We start from the raw sequence: 17370 nt of genomic DNA on the forward strand, positions 1-17370 counted from the left end.
TAGGAGGAATACACAAAGACCAACTGTCAGCTACATCCCATCCTGTGGCCCAGAGATGGGTTGCAGCCATTAAATGGCTACAGCAGAAAAAAAGTGCCATTTTCAACAAGAGAGGATTTTTCATTCCAATTCCAAAGACTCCAAACATGAACGAATTACTTTTTCCCATTTGGTAATTATTAAGTATTAGATGTAACAAGATAACTCTAATGTCAGCCTATGGGAAAGGTAGGCCTTGCAGTAGTAAAACATGGATTTAAGAGCTTTTCACTACAAGGACATACAAAATCAGAAAGTACATGCCTCACTTTTTAATTACACTGCACCCTGCCCTCTGTCCAGGGCATACCCTAAGAGTGTCTTACATGTATTAACAAGCATTTGCAATGCAATCAGTCTAGCCTTTGGGATTTTATAGGATCTTATAAGTATTTAGACAAGCAGCACATTATCCTTCTGTCTTCTGTAGCACTTTGGATCGTTGAAGCAACAGAAAGGCAGTAAAAGGGCAGTAAACGTGTTGCCAAAGCTCCAACACGACACACACAGAAGAGAACCAAGCAGGCATGTACGCATATAACCACAATGCTCAGTATTGAAAAAATAGACAGTAGTGGCCTTGCTTACAAGCAGTAATTTTCTTAACCAGAAAATTACAACACTTTCAGAAATGAACTGAGAAGTGGGTACCTGAAATGTTAACGGCGGGCCTGCCAATTTCCGTCAAATTTTAAAGAAAGATTAATGTCGGGGCTCCGCCTTTTAATCAAGACACAGATTTCACACAAGTGGCAGCAATGCGTGTTAATGAGTAGACGGGGAGATTAAGTGAACTGGGTGGGCAGTGGGGTGGTGGTACGGCTGGGAGCAAAAGCTGAACGGCACCAAAGAGCATGTAAGAAAGAAATAATAAACAAGCATGAACTACGGGGCGAAAGGGACAGTCGGGCAAAATACAATGTCTAAGGTCCTCTTTATTAGACTTTGTTTAACTTAACATCGGCAATACTGCTGCTTTCAAGTGTGAGGACAGTTAAGAGTACAGCTCCGTTTATCAGCAAAGAGTTGTCCGTAGAGAGTCAAGAGCATTTTTTTTATGCACAGAACAAAATCTGGCTACGTGTCAAAAGAAGCTGTTGTGTTATGGGAATGTAATGAATACAGTAGAACAGGTTTAGGGATTAATAACTAAAACAATACAAATAAATAGCTGTACCAATTACACTTCATGGCTACGGTGACGGCAATGAGTGTCTCGGGCAGGAGTGCACATTCACTGCTTCTACACCATCCAAGGGGCTGATCAAAGAGCTGTAGAACGTAAGGCATAAAATCACTCCTGAGCCAGTGTGCAACTCTGAATTACTAACATTGGCATGTGTGAGATGCTTAGGCATAAATAAACGGTGTTAGAGAGATTAATTAAATCAAAACATCCATGGAATTAGTGTGGAAAAGTAAATTTTGCCATGTTCTGTGTCCCTACGTGTCCCCCATCTTATGTTATGTGTGTATGATTAATATGCATATGTATTCCCCATGTTTGATTAAAGACGCAATTACAGTTGTGTCCATCCCTAGTATGCTAGTTTCCAGTTCTCGTGAAAGCTACGAGTATTAGGCCTATGTAAAGTTACGTTGCCACGTTTCTCAGTGTGCACGTTATTTCATTGAAAAGTCCCCGTTTCTAGGCCTCAAAAGGGCCCGGACACCAGATTCAGCTCCAGTCTCCTGAACCCTCGCTGAGGAGCGATACAGCCCCCACCTGTATCCTCGACCCTTCACTTACTTCCTGCCTCGCAGTGCCCGGCTCGGCCTGGCTCTGCCTACGAGTCTGCCAAGAGTATGTTATGATTCTAGTTATCAGTCCAGCCCTCCTTCTCTGCATTCCTAAGCTACTGAATCGCATCAATAGTTTCCGTCATTGTCTAGCCTTTACGTCTCCATGTAGGAGAAATACTGTATTAATGGTCATTTAATATTCCTCAACACGCACTACATGTAGAATAATGCATGCTCCAGTCTTAGAGTCCGTTAGCCTCTCCCCTCCTGACTCTTAGTTTATATCAACATGTCCTCTAAACATTAGATACTAGATAGGGTTTAGGTACATGTCGCCCTGACTCTCCAGACTTCAGTCTCTGCTCCTAGCGCAGAGTTCATAGCCCCCAGCTTCTCCTAGTAACACGTCATTGTCAGTTTGCGCGCACCATTAGGTTAGAGGTCCCGGCTCCTTAGGTAGCCCCCTCCATGTTTCCGCCCCATTTATGACATATTCTGTTACGTTTACATCACATGTCCATGTATACGCCTCTTGTTACACCCACTTTCACCCTTATCTTTCGCGACTGCTATTGACCACACCCACTGCTCCGCCTATTGTATGTATTGCAATGCAACAGTTTTAGTATATATGCTTGTGTACTGTTATTAAATGTTACGCCAGTCCAATCCTGTCCCAGGCAGCGCTGCCATCCTATTCCTGTGCAGGTTGTCCTGTTCCTGTCCTTTATGCTGTATTAAACCTGCAAACTCCTACTACCTCGAATCTTGACTCTTATTTATTGAGCTATCTGTTATTGCTATGTCCAGTCAAACCTAGATCCGGTATTATTTATTTATATACCACATAATGGCGCCCGAACAGGTACTTGCCCTTTCCCCACGCGCCGGTGAAGCCACGCCGGCCCCCTGACCCTCTGCAGCCGTGACGGAACCATACCGTGCACGTGCAGATATTTCTGCTTCAAGTATCCCTCAGGCCCACGGAGGAGACGGAGGTTGCGGTCCAGCATCCAGACGAGGCGGTGGAGGAACGCGGCGAGTCCCGACCAGAGCCCAAGCCGAGAGTCCAAGGTCCGAGGTATCCGGAGGCCCACCCGTAACAGAAGTCCGAAGTCCGTCCGTCCGGCGTCAAAGCAGTCCAGTCCAGTCCGAGGCCTTCCGTTCTTGCTGCCCGGTGAGTACCGTTGCTGGGGTAGTATCTAGACAGGGTCAATCTAATTGACTCTGGTCCGTGGGGTTTGGTGGTACACAGATCCCAAAACGAAGTGTCCACTTCAGTGGATGCGGGTCCTGACGTGTCTCTTTATGAGACCGGTAAGTTTCGTACTGTTTTAGCAGTGCATCTAGTTTCTGTTCTAGTCAGTTCTGTTCTCGAGAAGATTCATGTATTCTGTTTTCAGTATTCCAGGTAGTATTCTGTTCGAACTGTTATTTTAAATGTTCTTCATGTATTTTTAATGTCGTGGTATGAAAGTGGTGTAATTACCGTGTTCATTGTGTATTGTATTGTGTCTAGATTACAGTTCAGTCATGCCGCTATTTTCCAAACTACGTCAGTTGAAAACTAGAAAAGGTCTGTTAGAAGCAGCAGTTCCTGTCCCGCCTAGGGACAGTCCAGGTCACTTTATGTATCAGAAGCATGGCATAAGTGCCATATTATATCTAGATTTATGGGTGGAGTACACCAAAGAGTTAGAAGAAAAGTATAGATGGCCCGTATCGGGTACATGGGATGCCGAGTGCATCATGCGAGTAGAAGAAGCATTATGGAAAAAGAAAGCCAGACAGTCACAGAAAGATGCCATCGAGTTATGGCGCAAAGAATCTCATAAAAGAACCGAAAAAGAAATCAGAAAGTCAGAACTAAGTAGAGAATCCTTAGAACGAGCCCAAGAAAGGGAACTAATCGAGATAGGTGAACGAGTTAAAATCGAACAGTCAGACAGACAGAGGCATGCCCTCATTAAGGGTATGTATCCTCTTCTTGCCGAGGGCTTGCCAAAAGCGACCCCGGAGGCATCCAGTAATTTTCCGCCACCATTAGTTCCGACCAAGCTACGTCACAAACCGACCGCAGCTGATATTTTTATTTCGTCCTATTTGGACGACACAGTCCCAGAATATACAAATCCTGTTCCGCCAGCTCCTGTAAATAATGTAAATCCTGCTCCTCCAGTCACCGGAGTACCTGCTACGGTACCCCCGGTCCAGCCCACATTACAATTTCCCACCGCGCCAGTACGAAGAGTATCAGTCGACGATTCTAGTTTAGGGGCCGCAGGAGGAGGTCCTCCTGGTACCCCGCCGCCACACCAACGTGTAACGTTAGTCAAGTTACATGAACGTGCGTTACAGCGTACGCCCAAATATAAGTCCGTTGCAGAAATCCGACGAGCCCTTACTGAATGCCGCTATGATCCAGTCGCAGGTGATGATAGTACAGTTATATATTCCATCCGTGTAAGACGGGTGACCGGGTATTTGGACACCCTACCGAATATGAAAGAAGATCTAGACAGAATTTATCGTTTCATCCGTACAGGGGATGATCCAGAAAGTATTGGCGAAGCCATGTCTCAAAGGAAAGCTGAGATCCAGCTCATGTTATTAAAGTTTCTGATTAATTGTTTAATAAGAGAACAAGATTCTCCGACTAAAGATCCGGCCGAAATGAGAATCCTGACAAGGTGGAGTGATAATATAGCCGAGGGTAAGCACAGAACCATCAGTAGTATAGAGAGTATGTACAAGAAAATTCGTAAAGAAATAATAAGGTTACACGAGAAACGCAAAGAAGCACAAGGAAGCGAGAAAGAGAATGACTCTTCTACTGAAGAGGTAGACGACGAGAATCCCACCAGAATAGCGTATGTAGGTAGAACTAGACTTTCCGATCGACATTCACGTCTAGACTACAAGAAAACTGTTCCTCATCCAGCACCAGAGCAAGGTTCTCTAGAACAAGTATTTCAAGTTACCGATCATATTCTGAAATCACGAATCGGTTACAGTGAGTTAAGTACTATGCATGAACAAGAACTAGCCCGATCAGCAGTCCGATGGATCACTGATTCTACCACTTTTCCAGACGAAATAGTGGCACAAATGTTTCTGAAACTGCCCCCAGCCGAGCAACGACTGGTGGGTATGTATATGATTCAGCACCTCATTACTCTGTATGAGGGTCAACATTCTGATCCAGGTCCGTTACATGATGTCCTGAACGAGTTACTCCAGTATAGATGGAAAGGTCTAGGTACCGATTTAATTAGTGTCATTCTAGAACAGCGCCATAAATATAGTACGTTTTTGAACCCGCATTTTGTTCATGTCTCACCCCCAGAAAGTAAACCCTCTTACATAGACAGACAGAATCCGTTACGAGAAGTACACCCAGTCAGGACAGCAGATGGTGAAATGCAACGAGTATTTGTTTACACCCCAATTACAAAGATGGAACTCTTAGAAATGAAGAAATTAATTCCCTGTCATGACAAAGATCCAGCAGGGTTCCACCGAGAATTAAAAGACATGCTCCGTATGGGAGAATACACGTATCCAGATATAATTAAAATGTTAAAAGTCCTGTTGCCCGCAGGGGTATACGAAAAACTCAAGGAAAAGGAATGGGAGGTGGGAGAGAAAAAGATCGATTGGGCAGTTCTAGAAGCTGAAGATAAGATACGAGTACCAGGTACCGGTCTTGGAGAGAAATGTAAAGAATTACCAGAATTATTAATACAAGTTTTACCTAGATTATTAGCAACTAAAAAGGAAGACTGGGATGCAATCTCAGCCTGTAAACAGAAACAGGACGAAGACACTAGTGATTTTTATTCTAGATTTGAGAAATGCTTTAGTATAAACAGTGGCCTCAAGACAAGTAGCGAGTCATACCCTCATCTCTTTGTTACTAAATTAGTCGAGAATTCAAGTCCACAAGTTAAGAATCGAGTTTTGAAAGTCGAAAGTACCTGGCAAGCTAATACCCCGTCCCAAATGTTACAGATGCTTCAGTATCACCAGAACAGAATCAGAGAAGAGCAAGATCATGAAAGAAAACGTATGAAAGACACGAAAATGAAAGTACTAGTTGCACAATCTGTTCCTCAAGACAGTCAGAAGAAGGGTACGAATCAAGCCAGTCATCCTGCAGTTCCCGTTAAAGGGACCTGCAATTATTGTAAACAGCCAGGTCACTATATAAATGAGTGTGCAGTTCTGAAACACAACATAGCTACCGGTAAGACTAAAGAAAGACTACGTCCGCCTAGACAAGAACAAGTTCCACAGATTTCTCAGCCACAGAATGCACAACAGACAGTTCCAGCACCGCAGCCTATTGCTGCAACACAGCATGTTACACAGCAGATGTACCAGTATGCACAGTCCGAGTATCCAGAGTATCAGCCATATTCATGAAACAGCCTAGAGAGGGAGGTAGGCTTGCCTCTCATCGAGATACCTGTAGATCAAGAGGGTCCCTATGTTCACAGTCAAGTATTAGGGAAAGACAGAAAGTTTCTGATTGATACAGGGGCAAGTAGGACGACCATCAGTCACGCCGAAGTTCCAGGGGCTCCGCTCTCAGGCTCTAGAAATGTTTCCCTTGGATTTTCAGGAAAGCCTATTGTAAACGAGATATCTAAGCCAGTCACTCTAGAAGTAGGTCCATTGTCCCGCACTACTGATCTGTTACTTACGAAGTCATGTCCAGAAAATCTGTTAGGTATTAAAACACTGAAAGAATTAGGTGCAGTCATATGTTGCTCCCCAGAGGGAATACGACTGTTTCTACGTGACTTCAAGGGTCACTATGTATTACGAGATTTTGATCCGAGATTGTCCAATGTTCCACAGCATTTATGGGCGCAAGGTCCGACTGATGTAGGTTATATGCAAATCACACCCCATCGTGTGACTCTCAAACCAGGTGTAGTGTTACCACGAATCAGACAGTACAGATTGCCACCTGAGGCTGTAACAGCCTTATCCAAAATTATTGACGAGCTCATCGCTCAAGGAGTAGTTGTAGAAACTAACTCCAATGTATGTAATTCTCCGATCATTCCAGTCATGAAACGTACTGATCCAAATGCACCCCCAGTATATCGATTAGTGATTGACCTTCGAGAACTCAATAAATGTATTATTCCCCAGTATCCAGTTGTCCCAGATATCTCTTCCCTATTGACAGCCATTGATTCTGAAGCCTCATTTTTTACAGTCATAGACCTCAAGAACGCGTTTTTCAGTGTCCCCATTCATCCAGACAGCCAGTTTCTTTTCGGATTTTGTTTAAATGGAAGGAGCTACCAATTTACACGAGCTCCTCAAGGTTTCACAGAAAGTCCTAGTATTTATAGTCAAGCACTTAAGAGACAACTAGACAACATTCACATGCCAACTGACACTGCCCTGCTCCAGTATGTCGATGATCTACTGATCACAGCCCGTTCTGAACGTGCTTGCGAGCGAGCATCACTTACGGTCTTGTATTTCCTTGCCGAGATGGGGCACAAGGTGTCCCCTTCGAAGCTTCAATTCTGTGTCCAGCAAGTGATCTATTTAGGCCACTTACTGTCCAAGAGGGGTAGGCAGTTGACACCTGACCGTATCCAGTTAATAGCGAGTCTTCCTCAGCCCAAGACCCAGAAGGAGGTACGTGCTTTTATCGGCCTTACTTCTTACTGCAGACAATGGATTCCTCAGTATGCATTTCTAGCCAAGCCACTGATACAGTTAACGACACAGGAGGCAGCCGTATCGACTGTCCTCCCTTGGACATCTGAACATACACTTAGTTTCAATGAGTTAAAGAAAGCTTTATGCCAAGCTCCAGTTCTAGCTACACCGAACTACAGTAAGCCTTTTACACTTTTTGTCACAGAACGTGAAGGTACAGCATTATCTGTTCTCACGCAAGATCAAGCAGGACAATACAAGCCCTGTGCTTATTTTTCGAGCACACTAGATCCTGTAGCCCAGGCGCTGCCTGCGTGCCTCAAGTCAGTTGCAGCCACAGCACTAGCTATCAGACAAAGTGATTCCATAGTATTAGGACATTCCTTGACAGTACAAGTTCCACACTCCGTGGAAGTTCTTTTAAACCGAACACAGACTCAGCACTTGACAATTGCACGTCTAACAGGTTATGAACTGACACTGTTCCAGCCACACATAGAAATCAGACGCTGCAACGTTCTAAATCCTGCTACACTGTTACCGTCAGTTAATTCGAATCCTGCCACACACGACTGTGTGGAAGTAGTTAATACTATGACTAAGCCAAGACAAGATCTGACAGATATTCCATTACCAGATCCTGACCTGACACTTTATGTGGATGGTTCATGTATGAGAACAAGTACAGGAGAACTAGTAGCCGCGTATGCAGTGACTACTGACACTGAAGTTATAGAGACACACCGTATTGACACCCTGTCTGCTCAAGCAGCAGAGCTAGTTGCTCTGACTCAAGCCTGCATACACGCCAAGAACCTGAAAGTTAATATTTACACAGATTCACGTTACGCATTTGGAGTCGTCCACGACTTTGGAGTGCTCTGGCAGGAGAGAGGTTTCATGACTTCTCATGGAACCAAGATTCAGCATGGTCTCCTTATTCAAGCTCTGTTAGATGCCATACACTTACCGACATCTATTGCTATCATGAAATGCAAAGCACATACGAAAGTTACAGACATTGTTTCTCAAGGTAATGATCTAGCAGATCGCACAGCCAAGCTTACAGCACAGACTCCAGACATGTCAGTTAATCCGACACAGACACACACTCCAGATCTGACTACCTGTATGACAGTTAAGGACCCCACTCAAGATGTCATAGATATCCAGTTACATGCTACTCCCGATGAAATCAAGAAATGGTCCGAACAAGGAGGGGTCCAGACAGATCAGGGATGGGTAACGAAGGGAAAAGCCACATGGTTTCTCCCCGACTCTATGGTTCAAGTCATTATCAATACCGCACATAGTCCAGCACATTTAGGAGAAAAAGCTATGATAGATAGTATCCAGAACATTTGGTTTAACAAGCATTTACGAGCTGCAGCCAAGCAGAAGGTCCGTACCTGTATGATATGTTGCCAGTTTAATCCAGGTAAAAGTGTCCCGGTGGAACAAGGTGGATTCCAGCCCCCTGACCACCCTTTTGAAGTCCTCCAGATGGATTATATTCAGATGGAGCGATGTCGAGGTTTCAAGTATGTCCTCGTAGTTGTATGCGCTTTGTCCAGGTGGACAGAAGCATATCCAGTCCCAGATTACACAGCCACGACCACTGCCAAGCAGTTGGTTCGTGAATTCTTCCCCCGCTATGGACTCCCTAGGGTCGTATATTCTGACAACGGCCAGCCATTCTCATCTGAGCTCATGAAACATATCTCCCTTTTGTTAGGGTACCAGTGGAAGTTCCATTGTGTACGCCATCCTGAAGCAGCCGGTCTCGTAGAGAGACATAATCAGACCCTGAAAATCCGCATTGCCAAAGTATGTAAAGAGAAAGGTGTGGACTGGCTAGTAGCTCTGCCAGTCGCTTTGTTTTATATGCGCATGGTCGCACATTCCAGATCAGGTCTGTCCCCGTACGAGGTCGTATTCGGCCGCCCCCCTAACATGTGGGGTACACCTAGACCCCGAAGTATTACCGATGTTTCAAGTAATATGCTGACAGATTACCTAGCTTCCTTGATGTCTGCCCTACACTCTTGTCGTTCACAGGTTGCCGCCGCATTTCCAGACAATACCGAGGTGGCACCGCATGAAATCGTTCCCGGATGCATGGTTCTTGTCCGGAATTTTGATCGTTCAAGTCCGCTGGAGCCCCGCTGGAAGGAGCCCAAGCAGGTCCTCCTGGCCACCCGTACTGCCGTCAAGCTGGAAGGCAGGAAGGGCTGGGTCCACCTGTCTCATGTGAAAAAAAATTACGGACTAAAGACTGTTTCCAAGAACATTTCCGAGGATTTTAAGGACTGCCAAAGTACTATTCTTAAGGACTGTCCCGCAAAAGACAATGATACAGATTCCTCCCTGTTAGAGAAAACTCCGCAGCAGGAGTACAAGCTAAAATTAAGGTCTAGTAAAATAAGTCAGCCAGTTTGATTGTCTAAGTCCTCCCCTAGGTGAAACGGTTAGACCGGTTTCTGACATGTATATAATAGACCCCCACAGAGAGAGAGTTAGTGAGAACTCTAAAAGTTGCACTATTATTTTATGTTTTCTGCTATATCTCAGCCTTATGATTACCTGCATAAGTTATGCATTGTATTTATATTTTCCAGTTTCTCATGTAAATGAGTCTGCTAATGCTACAGTAGAGCACACGTTTAGTGATCTACCTCCTCATGAACTCTCATATCGTCTTGCTATGCGTAATAATTCCTTTATCCGCATGTTACATTATTCACACCAGACCAGCAATGCCACTAATTGTTGGGTGTGTGGTCGACTCCCCCCTTTCCAGACATCGAAGGGAGTTCTGCCACTCTTTCCTTATCCATTTTCACATAACGGTTCGTGTGGAGCATGGTCCACGTTAACGTCATCCTCAACAGATATGTCTTTTCTTAACAGTACATGTTTCCCAGGCAAGCAAGGTCTGCCCCACAGAACAGGGCTAGATCTAGAAAATGAAGTTTATAATTTGGGTAATTATTCTTCGAATTTTATGGTCCTGAATGTTCAGTCTGATACTACTCCAGACTTACCTGCTATGTCAGTATTACCAGTAAAAGGTGAATTATGTGTCAGAAAGAATGGTTCCGTACATGTAGGCCATAGTGATTGTACTACTATTGTCAAGTATAGTGACAGTAGGAAATCTATTTTCAAAGCTTCACGTCATTCTTATTTTGTTTGTGGTCAGACCGCATATGTTCGTCTGCCCCTCGATTGGGAGGGAACCTGTTACATTGCCTTCCTACTGCCACCAGTTTTTCTAGCCCCACCTGACTATCATAGGAATTCTCACCTAGTACATACTAGACACAAGAGAGACCTCCCGATTGTCGATTATACTGAAACTGCTCTAGAACAATACATAGATATCAATAAAGGTGTCTTCCCCTATTTAGGTACTGTCGTGAATAGTAAACTGATACGTAGATTAACGAGAACCCTTGAAGCAGTAGTGATTGAGACTACTTCTGCTCTAGGTAACTTAACCGAAGAGCAATCCTTTATGAGAATTGTCGTGCTCCAGAATCGTCTCGTCCTTGACGTCATACTGGCCGATAGGGGCGGGGCATGTAGAGTCATCGGATCTAGTTGCTGCATTTTCATTCCTAATAACGCACCGTCTGTTTATTCAGCTATTACCAGACTCCATAAAATTGCCCATATGTTACACCAAGATCCAGGCACCTGGACATGGTCCGGTTGGTTCTGGAATATAATTTCCGCCTGGGGATGGAAAGTATTGTCCTTTCTAGGTATTGCAGTAGCGATCATATTCAGTTGCTGCCTCTGTTTACAATGTGGCCCTGCGATTTGCGGCATTTGTGCTACCTCTTGTATTCCTAGTCCCAAGTCCCGTTCTAAATCCCGTTCCAAGAAAATTCGAGACGAGCAAATGATACTGTATGAAATGATAGATGGTATCATGAATATTGATGTTTCCTGATGGAAACGTAGTGACAAGGAGGGAATGTGGAAAAGTAAATTTTGCCATGTTCTGTGTCCCTACGTGTCCCCCATCTTATGTTATGTGTGTATGATTAATATGCATATGTATTCCCCATGTTTGATTAAAGACGCAATTACAGTTGTGTCCATCCCTAGTATGCTAGTTTCCAGTTCTCGTGAAAGCTACGAGTATTAGGCCTATGTAAAGTTACGTTGCCACGTTTCTCAGTGTGCACGTTATTTCATTGAAAAGTCCCCGTTTCTAGGCCTCAAAAGGGCCCGGACACCAGATTCAGCTCCAGTCTCCTGAACCCTCGCTGAGGAGCGATACAGCCCCCACCTGTATCCTCGACCCTTCACTTACTTCCTGCCTCGCAGTGCCCGGCTCGGCCTGGCTCTGCCTACGAGTCTGCCAAGAGTATGGTATGATTCTAGTTATCAGTCCAGCCCTCCTTCTCTGCATTCCTAAGCTACTGAATCGCATCAATAGTTTCCGTCATTGTCTAGCCTTTACGTCTCCATGTAGGAGAAATACTGTATTAATGGTCATTTAATATTCCTCAACACGCACTACATGTAGAATAATGCATGCTCCAGTCTTAGAGTCCGTTAGCCTCTCCCCTCCTGACTCTTAGTTTATATCAACATGTCCTCTAAACATTAGATACTAGATAGGGTTTAGGTACATGTCGCACTGACTCTCCAGACTTCAGTCTCTGCTCCTAGCGCAGAGTTCATAGCCCCCAGCTTCTCCTAGTAACACGTCATTGTCAGTTTGCGCGCACCATTAGGTTAGAGGTCCCGGCTCCTTAGGTAGCCCCCTCCATGTTTCCGCCCCATTTATGACATATTCTGTTACGTTTACATCACATGTCCATGTATACGCCTCTTGTTACACCCACTTTCACCCTTATCTTTCGCGACTGCTATTGACCACACCCACTGCTCCGCCTATTGTATGTATTGCAATGCAACAGTTTTAGTATATATGCTTGTGTACTGTTATTAAATGTTACGCCAGTCCAATCCTGTCCCAGGCAGCGCTGCCATCCTATTCCTGTGCAGGTTGTCCTGTTCCTGTCCTTTATGCTGTATTAAACCTGCAAACTCCTACTACCTCGAATCTTGACTCTTATTTATTGAGCTATCTGTTATTGCTATGTCCAGTCAAACCTAGATCCGGTATTATTTATTTATATACCACATTAGCCATGTCTGAATTTCGCTCGGCCCGCTGTTTCCTAAAATGGCTCCTGCTGGAGCCTAGTTCAAAGGTCAGCGACAAGAGGGTTCTCTCTCTATCTCTAGTACACTAATGTAACTATTCTACAACTAACAATATGTGTGAATACCTGCAAGAAACGTCATGTTAGCAAAAGCATGAAGAATTATAGGCTTATTGAAGACAACTAGGTATTTTGAACAAGAGAGCACATTTAATATGCGTGTGCACATTTAAACATAAATGAATATGGAAAATCAGTGCATTCGGTTCATATTACATAGGGCACACAGTAAATCCTTTGAATAATCATAAGTATGGCTAAGAACTGCATTTAAATGAAATATATAAAACATTAAGGCACACATTACATAAACTTTTATCGTTTATAAAGTAATCACATTCTACATATGTGATAATGGTTTCGATCCAGTTATCTAAACCGTAAATATTATTATTGGTATTCGGCACACATCATGAAAGTCGAATTTCATCTTTATATTGAATACGTCTTGATTGGAGCACTGATCATTTGGAAGGGGGTTGCTGGAAGACTATACAAGAGAATATATATTTAGCAATTGTCAGTGACCCGGCCAAAGAAGGCATGAAAGAGTTGAAAAAGGGTAATAAATTCAAGCTTGGTCCGAACAGGGGCCCCAAAATATGTTTGGCCCAGGGCCTCCAAAATCCTTAAGATGTCCCCGCGCACCGCCCTGCAGCACTCCTTCAGCGAGCCGCCACTGAGTGATGGTCTGAAGCCTCCATCAGTTTGTGGCTCCTATCAAAGTATCCAATATCAGTTATCTTGGTGCTCGAATGTGTTAGCAGCAGCTGTCTCTTCAATCTTAGACTCTAACACAGTAAGTCCCAATGTATCTCTTTTAATTTGTGTCGCATTGGTAAAGTCAAACTTGCATAGTTGCTATCTGTGCATGCTTCTGTTAAAGCTCAGGCTCCTGTAGCAGGCGCAGAATGCACCCCTGCTGAATAAAATAGGAAGCACACATCATCTTCTCACAGGTTGGTCCATTGCTTACATGTCATTGGCCTGTTCCCGGCCCAATGTTAGATCCACATTCATTATACTCAGTAGGCCTTTCAAAGTAAAGCAGGTCTTAATTCCTGCAGTAAACGGTGAATATTCACTTTTGGTTTGGCAACTCAATATTCACTTGCAGCAAGCGTTTGTCTGTGATTAAATGGGAAACTATTTTAAAGGAACAACATTATTTGTGGTGTTGTTCTACGTGGTGTTAGATGAACACCTTTGGGCTTTCTCCAACAGTAACCATCGACTCCCACCTAAACTGGGGCATGCTTTTGTAATGCTCATTTTGAAACTGACAGAGAAGTTTGGGAAGAAACTAACTCATTGTTCACTCACACTCAGTTCTGTGATCTGCATGTTACACCTTTGTAGCAGGCACATTAACCCTTTGCTCTACTTTAGAATATAGGCTGACCGTGCCACTAGACATTCTCTGCTCTCTCACCACCAGGAGCATTGATCACCAGAGTTGTCTCGACACTTATTGTTGCAAGAAACTGCTGGATACCAAAGGAAATATGTAGCACCTGCTTTTATACTGAAACTTTATTTTGAACACAGCACCTCCCACCCCACAAGGTCATTGCCAGGTATGACTCACCAAGCGCTAAAGCCACACAGCAACAGAGCCACAGCATAAAAAAATCAAAGATGTCCATCATAAGTCATCATTTGAAACAAAACCCAAAACATAAAAAACCATTAGAAAAAAGCAGTCAAAAAATATTTATCCGTCTGAAAGTCTGAACCTAAAGCACAGCCGTTTAATTATTTAATTTGAGCAACTCGACCAGGGGGCGGTCTCTATATAGTAGGCGGGGGAGGTGGAGAAGGCATCACGTGGAGCGAGCCTGCACTATAGGGACTGGCATGTTGTTTACAGTTCATGTCATAACAATGAAAGTGCAAAGCAGCTCCAATTCTACAGTGCGAACAGCGGTAGTTTGACAAGAGCTTACAAGCATACCAAACCAACATGAAATAAGAAATTATTGTTTCTTGTAAAGAGGGTGTGCTGCACGGATGCTACAAACCGAGCATACTCACTGAATTGAAAATAAACATTTCTGGTGAATGCTTGCAGGTCCCCCACCCCTCTGACACAAAAGCAGAAAGTATAACTGCTGCCTTCCCTAGACTTTATGCTATTCCACGTGACCTAACCAGAAAATAAAAACCTGCTGCTCCCCCTTGCGTTTTAGATACCCACTGCACTTCACCACCAAGGAAAAGACCGTACTTTTCACTGCGCTCCTATTCAAAAGGCTGTGGCTGGTGAATCGTCTAAATCCCTTGTGAATGTGAGACGTGCACGCTTTGATAGACTGTGTGCGCGCTTGGGAAATGACCTGTACGCGCGCGCACATGCGCGCATGTTCCAGGGAACAATGTTTATAACATTCTCATTTGGTGGAGTTAATCATGAAGTGTAGGTAAATTAACTAGTCCTGCAGTAAATGTACTTTCGTTACGAACATCAATATCAACACTTAATCTTAATATCATTAGACCATACAAGAATCATGTGCTAAGTGCACACTCCTAAAAACTGCAAAAACCTCCGATCTGACCCATATCACTTATATGGCTGGCCACTATGACTCATGCATAGAAGAACTTGTCCCCAAAATATTTTGGTTTTTCTCTTTTTTGTAAAGTTCATTATTATAAATTAGCAGAAGACATAAAAACAAACATACAGAGTAGTCCAATAATGTTAATACTTTAATACATTTCATGTACTTAGTTTCATGAATGGCTTGGTTTCTCAATTAATCCAGCATGGCTAAATAGGACAAACAACACAATTTCATCATGGACAAATATACAATACACATGAGAAAGAAACAATTGCAACATGAAATTAGCCTGAAAATAACTCCACACTCAATCATCAAACCTACATTCATACCCATCACATGCCTCATCCATACTATCATACATACTGCACCAACAGATAATACAAATAACTATTCAAAAACATAGAAGGGATCCAGTAAGTTAGGAAAAAGTCACTAGCAGTGTGACTACACTATGCTGATACACCACAGCATTTTCTTATTTTATTTGTGTCTCAAACTGGATTCCCGTCTGTGAAAAGTAGGTCATCGCACGTTTCGGTGGGACACCAATAAGACCACCTTCATCAGGACCAATTATAATTCATTAATTTTTCAAAAATGTGTGGGGTTAATCTGAAAAAATGATAAAACACAAATTTGAGTCAAACCAGCCTGTTACATGGGACAAAAGACTAATTTTCAATAATTAAAGGTTACTAAATCCAAGTATCACAGCTAAAAAAGTAGAGGCTGTGAGCCTATCCCAAATTAACCATAGAATGTGACAGTTATCAATTGCATGCCATTGTTAAAGTCAAATAACATAAGATATTTTGACTGACTTTCTCCTTGATATAATTAAATTATATTGTATAAATAGGCCGCATACCCAGAAGCGACACAAGGGAACATCAGATGATACCACAGTCAAAGTACTGGAATACCATGTGCGCACATGCAACATGAACGCATCCCTATATTTGGGCACACCTTTAGGTTCTTCATAGAAGACTCGTTTCAACATAAAGAGTACTTATTGTGTTCTTTAATGTTCAAATTGATTCGTATTCATCAATGTCTTTTCAGTGTCTTTTCTCCGTTTCAAAATAAAGATTTTCACATATAGTTAACTTTCAGTGTTCATATCATGTTATCATGAAAAAATGCTCCAATGCATTTCAGGCTCCTCCGCACTTTATCAAGGAGCTCTGTAAACAAAACATACATTGTAGCCCATCAACATAAAAACTCGCTCATGTATTCATTTATCGTATATAACAAATATGTATATATATATGCATTTAAAATTAAGCTTTTTTTAACACTACGCTGTGCACCTTGCCTATTCTTATTGAATACCACAGTCAAAGTATACACTACAAACAAAAAGGAAAGAGATTTCACCAAATAAATCCGTGAAGAAAGGAAAAATCTCTAAAATATAGAAAAGTGCCCAATAGGTAAAGCAGATTAATGAATAGAATATTTACACGTGAGGAGATTTTAATAGGGTAAGCACCCGAGTTGATTTATTTGTTTCTCATTTGTTGGGCACGCAGTGAGTCAACCTACAAAGGTGACCCTGTTTATTTTACCAGCTATGCAAATGCGAAACCATTTCTATCTGGAAGAAAAAGAACAGAGGGAGCTTTAAATAGAGTGTGTCCCTAGATGTGGATCAGATGCCGTTAGACAGTAGGGTTTACGGAAGGCATCTCACCCTAAAGGACAAGCAGTTCTCCTATTCTTTCTCATTCATGTGATTTGGCAGCTGCAACAAGGCGTCAACAGTTGATCGTCCAGTAGGATTACATAATCATCCTGAGCTGTAAGGAAAGTACCAATACTTTTGTTCAGTGAAAGGGGTATGTAATAGTATTACAAGGTTATTGACTAGCAGAAGACTAAGGTGAATAAATGTCCTACTCGGTTGGGTGTATCCTACATAACGGATATATTAAGCGTAATGGTCTTCATATTACATTAATATAATTATTTTAAAGAGAAAAGTTTGAAAAACTCTACGTGCCTAAAGAGTGCTCAAAAAAAGTATTGGGCATGCTACTAGCTGTTAACAGAGCTTAGAATGATGATATCAGCACTTC

The 17370-nt window shown here is 42.9% G+C and overlaps 1 long non-coding RNA gene across 1 annotated transcript; it reads right to left on the minus strand.

Moving 5' to 3' along the window:
- Positions 1-15410: 15410 nt before the first annotated feature.
- Positions 15411-16348, minus strand: LOC144785514 (uncharacterized). Its single transcript, XR_013601938.1, has 2 exons — positions 16256-16348; positions 15411-15898 (listed from the first exon to the last, which is right to left on the minus strand). It is a non-coding gene; the product is annotated as an uncharacterized LOC144785514 (long non-coding RNA).
- Between the last annotated feature and the right edge of the window lie 1022 nt (positions 16349-17370).

The sequence above is a fragment of the Lissotriton helveticus genome, chromosome 10 (assembly GCF_964261635.1).
Source record: "Lissotriton helveticus chromosome 10, aLisHel1.1, whole genome shotgun sequence".
Lineage (NCBI taxonomy): Eukaryota > Metazoa > Chordata > Amphibia > Caudata > Salamandridae > Lissotriton > Lissotriton helveticus.